A 13,885-nucleotide genomic window follows, 5' to 3' on the forward strand; every position below is an offset into this window, starting at 1 on the left:
CTGTTACTATCCTGCCCAACCTGTGCTTCCATAATCTCCAAAATAATGCTTACTGCGAATTGATCATAAACTACTCTGTAAAACATGTGTATATATACATAAGCCCTCACGGCACCCAAAAGAATGATATACAAAATATACAATGAGGGTCACCTAAAATCTACTACCCACACATAAGTATCTACGAGCCTCTAAATGAAACACTGAGTCATGAAGACGGGACAGGACCCCGCCATACCCAAGTATGTACACAAAAGAACATGTCAAAAACTGCACCTCCGGAATATGAAATTGCTCCTGCGCATGCTGATCCGGCTCCTACGAATCTGGGTCGTCTCCCTATCTACCTGTGGGCATGAACACAGCGTCCATAAGAGAAAAAGGACGTCAGTACGAACAATGTACTGAGTATGTAAGGCACATGTAATAACATAATAAGGAAATACAGAAAGCATAGTAAGAGGGTTAACTGAAACTGTGTGCCTCCTGAGGCGGAATCATGCATGCTCGCCTTTACCATTTAAACATATCATACATACACACATAATCTGTAATAACATCATTAGCCCACGTCCGGGCCTCCCTCTTCCGGGGTAATCATTGTACGCCACCCACTAGTGGTGTCATGCCCGTGCCATAAAGACACGGTGTTATCATTATCCATAAGTTGCCCACCGAAGTGGTGTCATTCCCGGCTAACTAGGCCCGGTGTATCACCATTATGTACATAACATCAAGCATGCATTCGAGCTCAAGTAAAAGCTATAGCACTATCGGAGTGACGTAAGATCGGGAACCTCCGATTACATTATGGAACATCATCATCGCTATGCCTCGCCTTGAAAGGACTAGTGTCATGAGGGGAGGCAACAACAACGAACAACATCAATGAAATCATAAACATAGAAATATCAGGCTCATGAAAGCATAATTATCATCATCACTATCATAAAACATATCTCGTGAGAGGCTCTTAAGGATCTTTAACTTTCATGGTGTGGGATATAAGAAGGTCATGGGAGTATAGAGAAGAGATTATGGTATAGAAGTCATGCCTTGAAAGAAGGGGACTAGCCTTACATACCTTTATGTCTCCTTAACTATATCGCCTAAGCGCTCTCCTTTCGGACTCACAACTCTACATACAAAAAGGGTTCGTACTAAAATTAGATCATCGGAAGTATACTTAAGCTCAAACTAAAGCGATTAAAGGCTAATGAAAATTGGGCAGCATTTCCTTTGTTTTGACAACTTTTCCCATATAATAAAACAGCTCCCAAACATCATCACAGTACCCATAATATCGTAATACGTAAATTCCTTCGAATTAGACATTATTCAACTTCCAAATTCATTTCCACAATCCTCCATAACCCTAACTAAAATACGACGTCATATTCAGCATTCACATAATACTTCCTCATCATTATTAGCATCACTCATAACAAGATTATACCCATATTACATCATGAATCATAACTCAAACTATCCTTCAACTTAATATACCATTATTTACATATTTGAGCTCATATCCCATATTTGTTCCTAATTCAAGTTCTTCAACTACTCCATACCATTAACAACATGAAACAATTATAAAAATCACCTTTGGTTATGTAGGAATGGTCTTCGGATGGAAATATTCCTCTTGAGAAAAGCTCAACTTCAACACCAAAGAGATTCTCAACTTCTATCAGCCCTAAAAAGCACTCACACCCTTGATTCTACCAACTTTTGATGTTTGATCTTTGATTTTTTCTCCTAGATATGTGTTGGTATGAGATAGAGAGAGTTCTAGAGGTTTAAAGAAGGTTGGAGAAGTGTAAAATGAGAAAAAAAAAAAAAGGACCGTGCATATATAAAAATGAAATTCGGACCCGACCCAAAATATACGACCGACTATACGGACCGTATAAATTATACGGTCCGTATAATGGACCGTATGTTTCCTCCAGAGCCTCATCCCTCACTGGAAGAGTTCTACGGTCAGGTACACGAGCCGTATAAATTATACGGTCCGTATATATGACAGTACAATCCACAACTTTTCCGGATTTGTTCTAATTGATTCGTTTAACTTCCAATCCTCGTGATACCTTCTTGTCACTTGTTTAACGCTTCGTTAACGATCTAAAGAGCCTTATAACTCATCCTCAAAATCTTGCTAAATGTCCGTTAGCTCGATAATCGCAAAACCTTTCCCAACAAAACATATACTTCGCTCCCTTTAACGAACCTAGCTTCACTGAGTCACATAACTTAAAAATCTTATCGTACATACTCTAAGGTTTCCAAATACCCTTTTATAATCATGAGATCTTCATGTTCACCTTGAGCTTGCGTTAGTCTATTCACGACACAATGACATGAAATTCCCGAGGTGTAACAGTAAAATTCGAGCTAGCCCTATCACAGAGTTTTCCATCTCAAGACAAAATGGATGAGTCGGGTGTTCATTCCCCAATGAATGCAGTAAAATCCAGTGTATCGTATAGAGATATAGCTAGTTAGGTTTAAACGATAGTCAGTATATATATATATATAAAGACACATTTGACAGGGGGTGAAGATGTGGCCTATGTTGTGATAATTTACATATATATTTGTAAGGCACATCTGACATAGGGTCATAATCGTCGAGACGTGACGTTTCGCTCGAGGCATGTGTGTACACGGTACCTATATGTGGCCATTGCATTCATATCATTGTATTGCATTGCAGTTGTTATCATCACTGTGATTGGATTGTATTTGTATTGTGGATACTTGATCGGATACTTGAGTGAACATTTTACCGGTTATGATGAGTACTTGGAACACTTGGGATCAAATGCATTAACAATAGGCTTAATCGAATATGATGAGATTGGAAATACGCGGGTTTAGATACTTCATTATAGGCTTGACCGGTTATGGAACCTTGTTGATAGCTGGTGATTTGAATACTGATGTAAATTGTTGATACTTGAGGACTCGACATGTATTGATGAGACTGTATTATACTTGTCCTTGATTGTGAGCATTGTTGACACCCAATTTTGTCCCTCCTTTATTCCAATTAATAAATCAATATCTTATTTTTACCCTTACTTTATTATAATTTCTACTACTATATTAATATTGTTAAGTATTAATACGTCGTACATCGCTACTTACTTATTATGTATAACTTAGGTAATATTTTTACTCTATTATTACTTTGCTCATATTTTATATATTAACGTTAATTATGGAATTTATTATTATCGTTATTATTATTGTTATTACTACATAATATATTTGATCTAATTTAGAAGCCCATACTTTAAAGTTCATTAACCCCACCAGCCCATACTTTAAATTCATTAACCCACCAGCCCACATTTTCGGACCAACAAACCGAGCAGCCCACATTACCCCCTACCCGGTCCAGCCCATCAACCACTCCTACCCGACCCGGCCCACTTGTCTTCTAAACTCACTCATCAGTTGAAACCAAACGGAACCCTATCTTCTTCAACCAAGAGCCGCACCTCTCTCATCTCCTTTCCTCTTCTAAACAACAAACATGTCCACAGCCATGGCAGACCCATTTTCGTGCAATACGTCGTCTTCTTTCCTCTCCTCTCCTCTCCCCCATTTCTAGCTAAAAAACAGAACCTCTTTAGCTGTTGAACAGCCTTGTCCACACCATTTCCGCACAAAATCGTCCCCACATCTGCTTTACTTGCTTATTCTGTCGTTGACAGAAAAGGCCTTCCCATTTTTCATGTCAAATACAACGGATCCTCAAAGACCAGAGGAATTCGATCCACTTCGGGAAAAAAGTCTGAAGCAAACACGTGAAAGGGTCTCAACGTTCGGATTATCACGGGTTTTGACTCGATTTTTTTGAATTTTGATTTTCAAATTCCCGCTCGCTCGAAACCCTAATCTTTTCCCATAAATACGTCTCTAAGTTCTCAGCCGAAAGGGGGATTGAACGATTATTGGTGATACACCAGTATTTTCTCTCACAAAAGTCTTGAGTTTTCCTTTTTTTAAAATCTGGTCTTGAACATTTTAAATCAGAAAATACTTTTGTTGAATTATGAAATTTGTGACGAAAGGTTAAGTCCTCGACGATTCGATTAACTTTCGTCGCTGCTCGGCAAAGAATTTTAACTACGACAGAGGCACTTTAAATTTTGACTCGAGTTCGAATCTATGAGTAGATTCGAGACCTCCGCACCCAGTTCACTGCACCCGAAGAAGGTTCGTTGATTCCCCTTTCTTTCTTTCTTTATTTTTGGCATTTTCAGCTTCTTAGTTATTATGTGCTTACTGTCTGTATGATTTAGCATATTGTCGTGTTAAATTCAGTTTGTGGCTCTGTGAAGTATGTTTATATGCTAGTACAATAAAAAATGGGCTGTGTTCTTAGTTTGCTTAATTTGGATGGCTGCTAGCCAAGGGCTAAGGCTGTTGAAGACATTAGTTTTAGTGTTTGTAGTCCTAGAATGAATCTGGAGCAAGAACTTTATTAGCTACTGGTAGGATTATATTTAGAAGTCCAATTTGTGTATTTTTCAGCATCATTGTGTTGTCTTTAAAAAAACAGAATCTGATTCAATTGAATTAAGATGATTAGATGTTGTTTTATATTTCCATCAGTCTAAATATCTTGTAAATGTACCCGGATACCTCTGGCGGCCTTAGTATGTGCACATTGGATTCAAATTTGTGAAGTATAGTTCTATGATTAAATCTGTTTCACTGTTTGAGGAGACTGTTTGCTATTGTGTATTGGATAGAGAAGATTTATATGTGCATGAAACATGGATGAATCAATAAATCTTTCGTGAACTCTAAATCAGTACCAGCCCGAGCGCTGTATGTTAAGTTTAAATGATCTTTTCATATTTTTAAATACATGTTTAGCTAAATATCTTTCAAGGATAATTTAAGGACCTCAAACTGTAAGCCTTTAAACATTTGCTTTCGTTTAGAATCTCTGTTTGAGGACTGGATATGTAGTGTTAAGTGTTTCCTTTCCTAGTTCATAGCAGAAGTGCCTTAATTTCTTCTTTAAAACTAAATCTTTGATATCTGATAACTATCTTAAAGTTCTGTCCCACCATGATCTGGTTGTTGAACTGGCATTTTACATGATTGGTTGAAGTTCAGCTTGTTCAAAACTTTAAAAGGAAAGTCGTTTGTCTTTAAACTAAGTAGTTGAGGTAATGTTAGGACCTTGTTCAGACCTGCCTCCTCGACTTGCTTAGTGATGATCTTATTTGGATAATTTAGAAGCATAGGAGTATGTTATTTTCTGAAAGTAGGAGTATTTAGCTTGAGATTCTGTTTTGCATAATATGGTTTAATCACGTATTTCCATGTGCTTGAGGTATAAAATACTTGTATAAGTTTGGCTAAGTAACTTTCGCTGTATTTTATTTATGTCTGTTGATTATTATAAAATCACACCGCTGCTCTAATTTTCTCTTTGCTGGTTTCTTTTTTTTGCATGACGTTCGGAGTTGCAAGGAGTCTCAAACGAGACCCGATACCACCGTTAGATCAAGGAAACTTGCATTTCCTCCCATCAATGCATATCTCCCCTTCTTCTATACATTTGAATAGAAGGAAAGAGGAGCGGGATAAAGCTCAACATCTCGTGTCAACTATTCATCTTCCTCGCTCTCTTCTATCCGATCAGAAAATAAAACGAGAGCGAGGGAGTTGCTTTTATTTTCTTTGACTCTATTATGATCTCGTTATCTTGGTATTAATTTGTTAAATTTTGCTTTGCTTTTCAGGATAGAGGGATAGGTCCAGGATTAGCATCATAATTTAGATAGGATAGACTTTATGTGGGGAAACCAATAACTTCCTTTCTTTCTCATTTGGTAGTCCTTAATACCCATAATCAAGAAACTAGAGTTTGTTTACTACTTCTTCGTTTGTTTTCGGCAGCATGATGTAGAGATGTTATTAACCTAAATGGCGTCGAAACAATAGAATGAAGATCATTTTAGTTTTAAAAAAAAAAAAAAAAAGAGGAGATATGATTTGATTGTTGAATCTAGAACAAATTGTTTTTTTTTTTTCAGAATTTCAATAGCTCCTTCGGGTTAATAAAATTGGTTTTCCTTATGGTAATACTATTAAGCAAGTGTTGACTAAACCTTTTTTTTAACAAACAATTATCAAGTTCTAATATAGAGTTGCAACTTTATTTTCAAGAAGGAACTAATTAAAGGAAGTACTTTTTATTCAGTTTTTTTTTAGACCATTGAAACATTCATATGATATGTTTCCAGCCAAGGATTTAAACTTGCAAGACTTCTTTAAATGATAACTTAGTGCTGAGTTCTATTTTTTTAAAAAAAAAAATAAAAAAAAAATGACGCCAACATGAACGGATCACAAAATGATTCTAGGCTATTCCACTTGCTAGGTACCCTAGTATTTCTCAAGTTATTCATAAGATATTAGTATACTATATTTTGTTACTATTTCTTGTATTAACCTAAGTCCGGTCGGTTAACCATTATTAATGAATCTTAGAGGATGCCTAATACCTTCTCTCTAGATTAGTTGAACCCTTACCTAGAATCTTTTTGATTTCGTAGACTTTAATATAAAATCAACTTTAGGTAATTACTTTAATTAACCTTAGATGTCCTAATTCACCATAAGTAATTAGGTGACGACTCCCTTCACTTTAATTAACCCCGGAATTACCGGGATGTTGTAAACTATTTTGACTTCGGTTAAAATAGGGTATAACAAGCATGCCTATCTTTCATTTACTTTTTGTATATATGTTAGCTAACTGAGGACGGCCTATGATACCTACCAGTACTTGTTGTTTGTACTAACCCGCGCTTGCTGCATTCTTTTATGAATGAAGATTACCTGGATAGATCTACTTCTACCCCTCGTGGCTAATATTCGAGGATTGTTGATTCGAGTCTTTTCAGGGTGAGCATGAGGACGTCCGCTGCCCGAAAACTCTTTCTATTATTATGTCGTGCTTTCAGTTCTAAGACATGATTTTGAGACTATTGATTTGTTATTATTATTATTATTCATATTTGTAGTGTTAGATGCTCTTGTATGACCAGACCAGATATTGGAGTGGATTTCATTTACTTCCGCACTTATTTATATTATATCCGTGAGATTTATGTTACTTTACTTTCTTCCGCTATTTTTCTATCTTTTGTGAATGTTAGGATAAGGGTTCGCCTATCGAGGTGGGAAAGGTAGGTGCTCGCACGACTTAGTGAAACTGGATCGTGACAGTTGCATGCTACTTACTTTTTAATATATACTCGATTAATGACAGGAGAAAAAATATGGAAGGCCTATGTGCCCAAGTGAGGTTATTTTGTCAACTTGACTGAAAAAGAATGGCAATTATGTGAATGAAGAAGGGAAGATTATAGCTGTAAGTTCCAAACACTTGTCCAGTTTCAAATTTCAATTACATTGTTGATTTACTAGTGATAATTTTCTCAGTAATGTGAGTGAATGTTTTTTAGATGTTGAGTAATTTTCAATTTTTTAAGTGTTGCTTTAGCTACACACACATAGATTCCTAAGATTAAAGAGTATGATTATAGGTTCTCTGTTCTGTATAATTAGACTAACCTCTATTTAATTTCTCCACATTGATTTGTATGATTGTTATCAAATTCAGCTACAGTATTTTGGTCTTTCAAAGTTGGTGCGAAAATTGTGATTGAGACATAGACAACTTTTTTTGGTGGATGGATGCGACCATTTCCAAATTGATTATTTGTTTTGCTTTCTCCTTGTTTGTAGTTGGAGTTCTAGTTTGTTTACAGTTGGAAATGCTTTCAAATAATCGAGTAATAATAATCGTAGTCATTAGCACTCAAGGGTGTGGCCATGTTGTCAGTGTGTATAAATTCTACGTATCATTTTCAGTTACGAGTCCAACTGAAAATGATTTGCTATTATGTTGTCATTTCCCCTCGTCTTCTTCCAAAGTCTTTTGAGGTTAAAAGTTAAAACAAATGCACAGTTTGTCCTATTAAATAAGACTAACCACCTGATAATGATTCAGGATTCTAAAATGTAAGTCTTACAAACTATGAACCTTTTTCACAGTTCCTCTTCCAAATACTAGCTCCTCAAGGAAATGGACCAGTTGCTTCAACACTGACAATAGTTGATAAGAAAACAGAATTCTCATTATTTCCAGTTATCAGGAAAATTACTTGGTTAAAATACCTATACTCATGGCATGAAAAATTATAGATGGTTTAGATATTGAAGTCCTCAAGTCTTAAAATGAATTCCTGGAGAAATGAATGTAACATTGGTGCAGTCTTCCAACTATACTCAGCGGGTTTTGCATTCACTGATTTAGAGATAGAGATTTACTCTTAGGGAAACTGCAGTTGATATTTTCTACATCCACTTTTATCAGTAGTTGTCTATAAATTAAGGAATGCAACATTGGTGCACTCTTCTAATGTATGCTCTAGTAAAAGTAAATATCAGATGTTGAGACAAAGCTTAGAGGTTCTCATATCTGCTCGACATGTTGCAGAATTAGATGTTCAAAAATAACTATTGATCGTAGGGAAACTTTCAAGCTCAATGGTGGGACCTCTCTTAGTCTCTTCAGTGTTGAAATGCACCAGGCATATGCTGTTTTGGCTGCCTCACTTTCCTAAATTCTTTAGGAATTAATGATCAGAGGCATACTAAAAAAAATATTTAGAGAACAAGTGAAGAAATTTACACCCTGTGTGTATCTCCAGGAAATAGAACTATTGTCCTGCAGAAACTATATTGAATAGTTGTGCTAGCTTGGACGGCTGTGTTATTAAATCCAAAATACCTATGAATTGTATGCATATGCTTAGTTTTCCAGACAAAGGTGAGATTATGGTCACCCGGATTGCACAATGAGACTCCTTCTCGTGTCTCTGTATCATTTTATACTTTTCAATGTAATTGTAATTTAGTGATAATGTTTCTTTTCTCCTGGGATGTTAGCAGCGTTGGTATGAGAATATCTCATTTCTTTTATTTTACTTGTACAATAAAATATTGGAGCATCTATCTCAAGATCAAGAACAAGCTGCCACTTTAGGTGTTCCACTGAAAATATTGGCTCATCCTAATGATGCCATTGGAAAAGTAGATAGAGTTGAACATTCTGGTCGTGTGTGTGGTTTAGGGGGTAATGTTTGCCCCTCGACTGCTTTTGGAATGCCTAGACATTCAATTAGTCATGCGAATCTTGGTGGTTCTAGTAATATGTCTCATCAACGTGTTGAAGACCCAGAGAAGCATGTAAAAACCTTGGAAGAAAAGCTGACTGGATATGAAGAGACAAAGGAAACACTTGAGGATACCAAGGAACAACTTGTGGAGACTAAGGAACCGCTTGCGCAAAATGAGAATCACTTGGCAACTCTTCATAGGTTTTTACAAGCTAGATTTGATAGTGAGTTGCCCAGTTTCAACTTAGATTCTTCTTAGCCTTTTGTCAATAGTATATTTTTGTACCACTAAATATGTGGTGTACCTCTAACTTCATGCATTTGCATTACACTAGCAATTGTGGTATCTTTTTTGTATGTTCAAGGTTTGAAACTTACGTTTTGATATATATGATAAGTAGAACATTGAAACTTTGATCTTTATAGCAATGCTTTATGTATTATGTCCAGTGTATTAGTGAATGCCTATCATTATGTATTGATACCAGGAAAATGCAGGGAATTATAATGTAAAAAAAAAAAAAAAAATGTGCACATTTTCCACGGTTCAATCGTGGCTAAATAGTATGATGAATTTGTAAACTAATTACGTTATCCCGTAAATTAGCCACGGTTCTCGTGTGGATAATTAAAAATTCCAAATATAATTCTTTTTTTCTGCAGCCAAATTTATCCATGGTTCGACCGTGGTTAAAGATAAAACAAATCATGGCTAAGATAAAACAAACCGTGTCCAAATAAAAGTTACCACGGAGGCCAAAAACCGTGGCTAATGCGCGAGCCCCATAGGGGCACACTAACAACTGTGACGAGGTAGTGTTAGCCACGGTTTAGGTGCCCTTTAGCCACGATTTTGCACGTGGTTATATCCCGCGTTTTTTGTAGTGATGCATGATCAATTTAAGATGCTAAACTGGAGAGTAAATAATTGATGTATAAGTAACAATTAAACTATAAAAAGAAAATCCTTTTTATTTTAAATGGGATTTCACCAAAACAAAAACAAAAAGAACAATGGAAGTTCTTTCTTCACCATCTAGTTTGTGGATATATTACAATGTGATTATCTCATCTAAAAGCATAACTTTCTATTTAGCATCAAGTATACTATTCTCATGACTTTCTATTTAGCATCAAGTATACTATTCTCATGGCACTCTATAGTGCAAAAGAAACAAAAAAAAAAAAGAGGAAATTAATTAAGATAGTCAACTCCTCACATTCACTTCACCAGCAATAAACTAATTAAAATGCTTCAGAAGTAAAGTTACATTCACTACCTGAATCATCAAGACTAATTTCTATCATCAAGACTTATTTCTACTTATATTCTCGATTAGTCAAACTATTTATATCATGCAAACTTAATTTATTTACCGCAGCCACCACCGACGGCGATCTCTTGATCTTCCTGTGAGAAAATCAAATAAGACAACTTCTTCATAGATATCAGCGAAACGAAAAAATGGTTTAATGAGATTATTTCTGCATAATGGGCAAGTCATGCGTCCATAACCAAGCCATCTATCCAAACAAACCTTATGAAACAAATGATCACATCTCAATTCTCTAACTTCTTCTCCTTCTTCTATTTTGCATAAACAAACTGCACATTCTACTGAATCAGATGAATCCAATTCTTGCTTGTGAAAATTCCTAACACCAAGTTCATCATGAGACGTAGAATTCTCAGAAAGGGTAGTGTTGGTGTTGTAAAAATGAGGAAAATATTGTAGGAGGAGGAAATCCCAAGCCCATTTCAATTGAGTCACACTAAAATATAGTACATAGTTTAGTATCTTTGATCGTGGAAACATTTTGTAGTCACTTTTTTTCAGGAGATATTTCAGGTGAAGTGAATAAGAAGGAAAGACTTGAAAAGAAGTTTGGTTTATGTGAAGGGAGCAGATAAGGTTTATATATACCTAGTACTCCCAGCTCGATTCATTTAATGTGTTTTAATTTGACGGGTAAAGAGTTTTAAAAAGTAATAATTTAAAAAAAAAATTGTGACCTTTAACTAATATAGTATATAATGTACTAGTATCTAAATATCATTTGAGTTTTATAATTATAAACATATCATGTGAAATGTTAAAATTAAAAAGTTATTAAATATGAAAAATAATACTCCGTTACAATTTATGCGAACTCATTTGACTGGACACAGAGTTTAAGAAAAAAAAAACTTTTGAACTTGTAGTGTAAAATGAGACACATATATTTTGTGTGGCTATAAATTATTGCATATAGACAAATTGTTTCTAAATATGGAAAGAAATTATTCTTTTTGACATGAACTAAAAATAAAATAGATTCACATAATTGGAACAGAGGGAAATAATTTAAAAATAAATGAGACACATAAGTTAAAATTAAAAAATAAAGGGAGGGATTTATGTGTAGTTGTGTACTATAGCACAGGGACCACCACCTGAAAACATAGTTGAATTATAAGAATGTTTATTAAAATAAAAACGTTTCAGAATAAGGAGGCTGACAGGACATAAGTCAAAAATTAGTGTACCAAATTTCAACAGCAATTATTTCCCAGCATATACTGGATACATGCATGTTGCAAACCACCAAACTTTGTCATTGCATTATTCAACGCTGTTTCAGAGAGGCTAACGGCTAACCAAATAGCTGATGTTCTAGCCAAGCATGGTGCAACTTTCAAACTCAATCAGAGAACTATAGTGTATAATAATCTCCAAAGTTTGTCTAAATAGGCCATGGAACCTGGCAGGATGGACGCAATTGGAATGCCTAGTTTCAAAATCAGCCACACCAAGTGGAACAACAACACTCCAAATGGTTAATATGATGGTGCACATGATCTGGGAGTATCAGTCCCACGTTTTGCTATATAATTTAATCTTTATATTTAATTTGACACTAGGTCCTAACCAGAAAAACTATGAGGCAGATACAGTAAATGCGTACTTTTGTAAGCTTAACTTTTGTATGGGAATTCTTGACAAATTCTAACATAGGACCAGAGAAGATAAGGTGCTATGTCCCCCTCCTTCACGTCGTTAATCAGAGGTCAATGCCAAATCCCCCAGCTCTATCAGGTGTATATAATTTGAGGTGAATCTGCTTAAATAAATAGATAGATAAATAAATAAACTTTGTCATTGCCGGTTGATTTATTACAATGAGTATTTAGTATTTTTCTTTTGTTTTAATTTGTGTAAATATATTTGATCAACCATAAAGTTTAAGGAAAAGATTTTTTTTTTTAAAGTTTGATTTTAAATATGCTATAATATTTGTGTTGTTATAAGACATAAGAAACTTATGGTTTTAAGCATGTCACAACATTTATGTGGCTATAAAAACTTCTCATGAAAGGTCAAATGTAAAACTCATATAAAATTAGTACAAAATGTGAAAAAAGAAGCATTCTTTTCGAAACAAAGTAGAACAAAACAGTGTAATACAAGCCACTGAAAACTTTGAAAAGTCATACTCCCTAGATCTGTTTAATCTTACACGGCAGTATGACACTCTTTCTCGATTAGACGTTCGAAAAAAATTAGTACAAAATGTGAAAAAAGAAGCATTCTTTTCGAAACAAAGTAGAACAAAACAGTGTAATACAAGCCACTGAAAACTTTGAAAAGTCATACTCCCTAGATCTGTTTAATCTTACACGGCAGTATGACACTCTTTCTCGATTAGACGTTCGAAAAAGAATGTTACTTTCCTAAATTTAAAAATAATTTTATTTTAAACTTCTTACTTTATATATAACTTTAATGCTATGATTTTATAGTCACAAAAATATTATATTATGTTTAAAATAAATTTCAAAAATCTTTTCTTCTTTAGTCAAACAACATCATATAATTGGAACAATAAAAATACTGTTGTAATTACTCTCACGTTCCTTTTTACTTGACACCCTCATTAAGAAACTATTTATTAGGTGTTTGTTTTATTAAACTATCCTTATTAATTATGTTTTGAAAATTTAAATTTGACTATTAGTACTTTATCTAGTTACTTAATAATAAAAGAATATTGAAAAATAAAATCTCTTTTGATTTGCTAAAATGGATAATAAATAAAATTTATTTTTAATATAAGGACAAGTAAAAAGGAACAACTGAGGATAACAATAAGTGACTCAAGATTTGGGTAATTTAGGTACGGTAAAATAGATTTTTGCATGAAACAAGTTGCAGCATTTGTCTGTTTTTTTCCAGTGTATTAATTGCTTGATCGAACGGATTGTTACTTGGAATAATCAATGAATGGAGGACTGAAAACTTCAAAACTAAGAGATCTGTGCATCGAGAATTTAGTATATGTGATAGGTGATGGTGATTTAATTATTCTAGGTATTTTATAGTTCCCCAAAAATAAACATATGACTTGATCGAACGCTAATTGCCACTTGCAAATTTACAATTTTAATTAGAGTTGGGCAATTTGCACGATTACCCTTATTTGGGGGTGGTCTTTAATTTTTGCCCCTCAAATTGCTGGTCTTTAATTTTTGCCATTCACCTAAAATATTCTGAGGTTCTGGGTTTGAATCCCGGCTCAGTTAAATAAAAAAAATCGCAAGGCAGAGTTTTGTAGCAAAGTAGACCATGCAAGGTAAGTCTTAAGGCAGACTTTTGCCCAAATAGGCCTACTTTGCTACG

General features: G+C 34.6%; 1 long non-coding RNA gene across 1 annotated transcript; it reads left to right on the top strand.

Moving 5' to 3' along the window:
• Positions 1-3,492: 3,492 nt before the first annotated feature.
• On the top strand, positions 3,493-9,642 carry LOC132613475 (uncharacterized). The gene is made up of 2 exons (XR_009571949.1): positions 3,493-4,233; positions 7,313-9,642. It is a non-coding gene; the product is annotated as an uncharacterized LOC132613475 (long non-coding RNA).
• The last annotated feature ends 4,243 nt before the right edge of the window (positions 9,643-13,885 follow it).

This window comes from Lycium barbarum, chromosome 10, assembly GCF_019175385.1.
Source record: "Lycium barbarum isolate Lr01 chromosome 10, ASM1917538v2, whole genome shotgun sequence".
NCBI lineage: Eukaryota > Viridiplantae > Streptophyta > Magnoliopsida > Solanales > Solanaceae > Lycium > Lycium barbarum.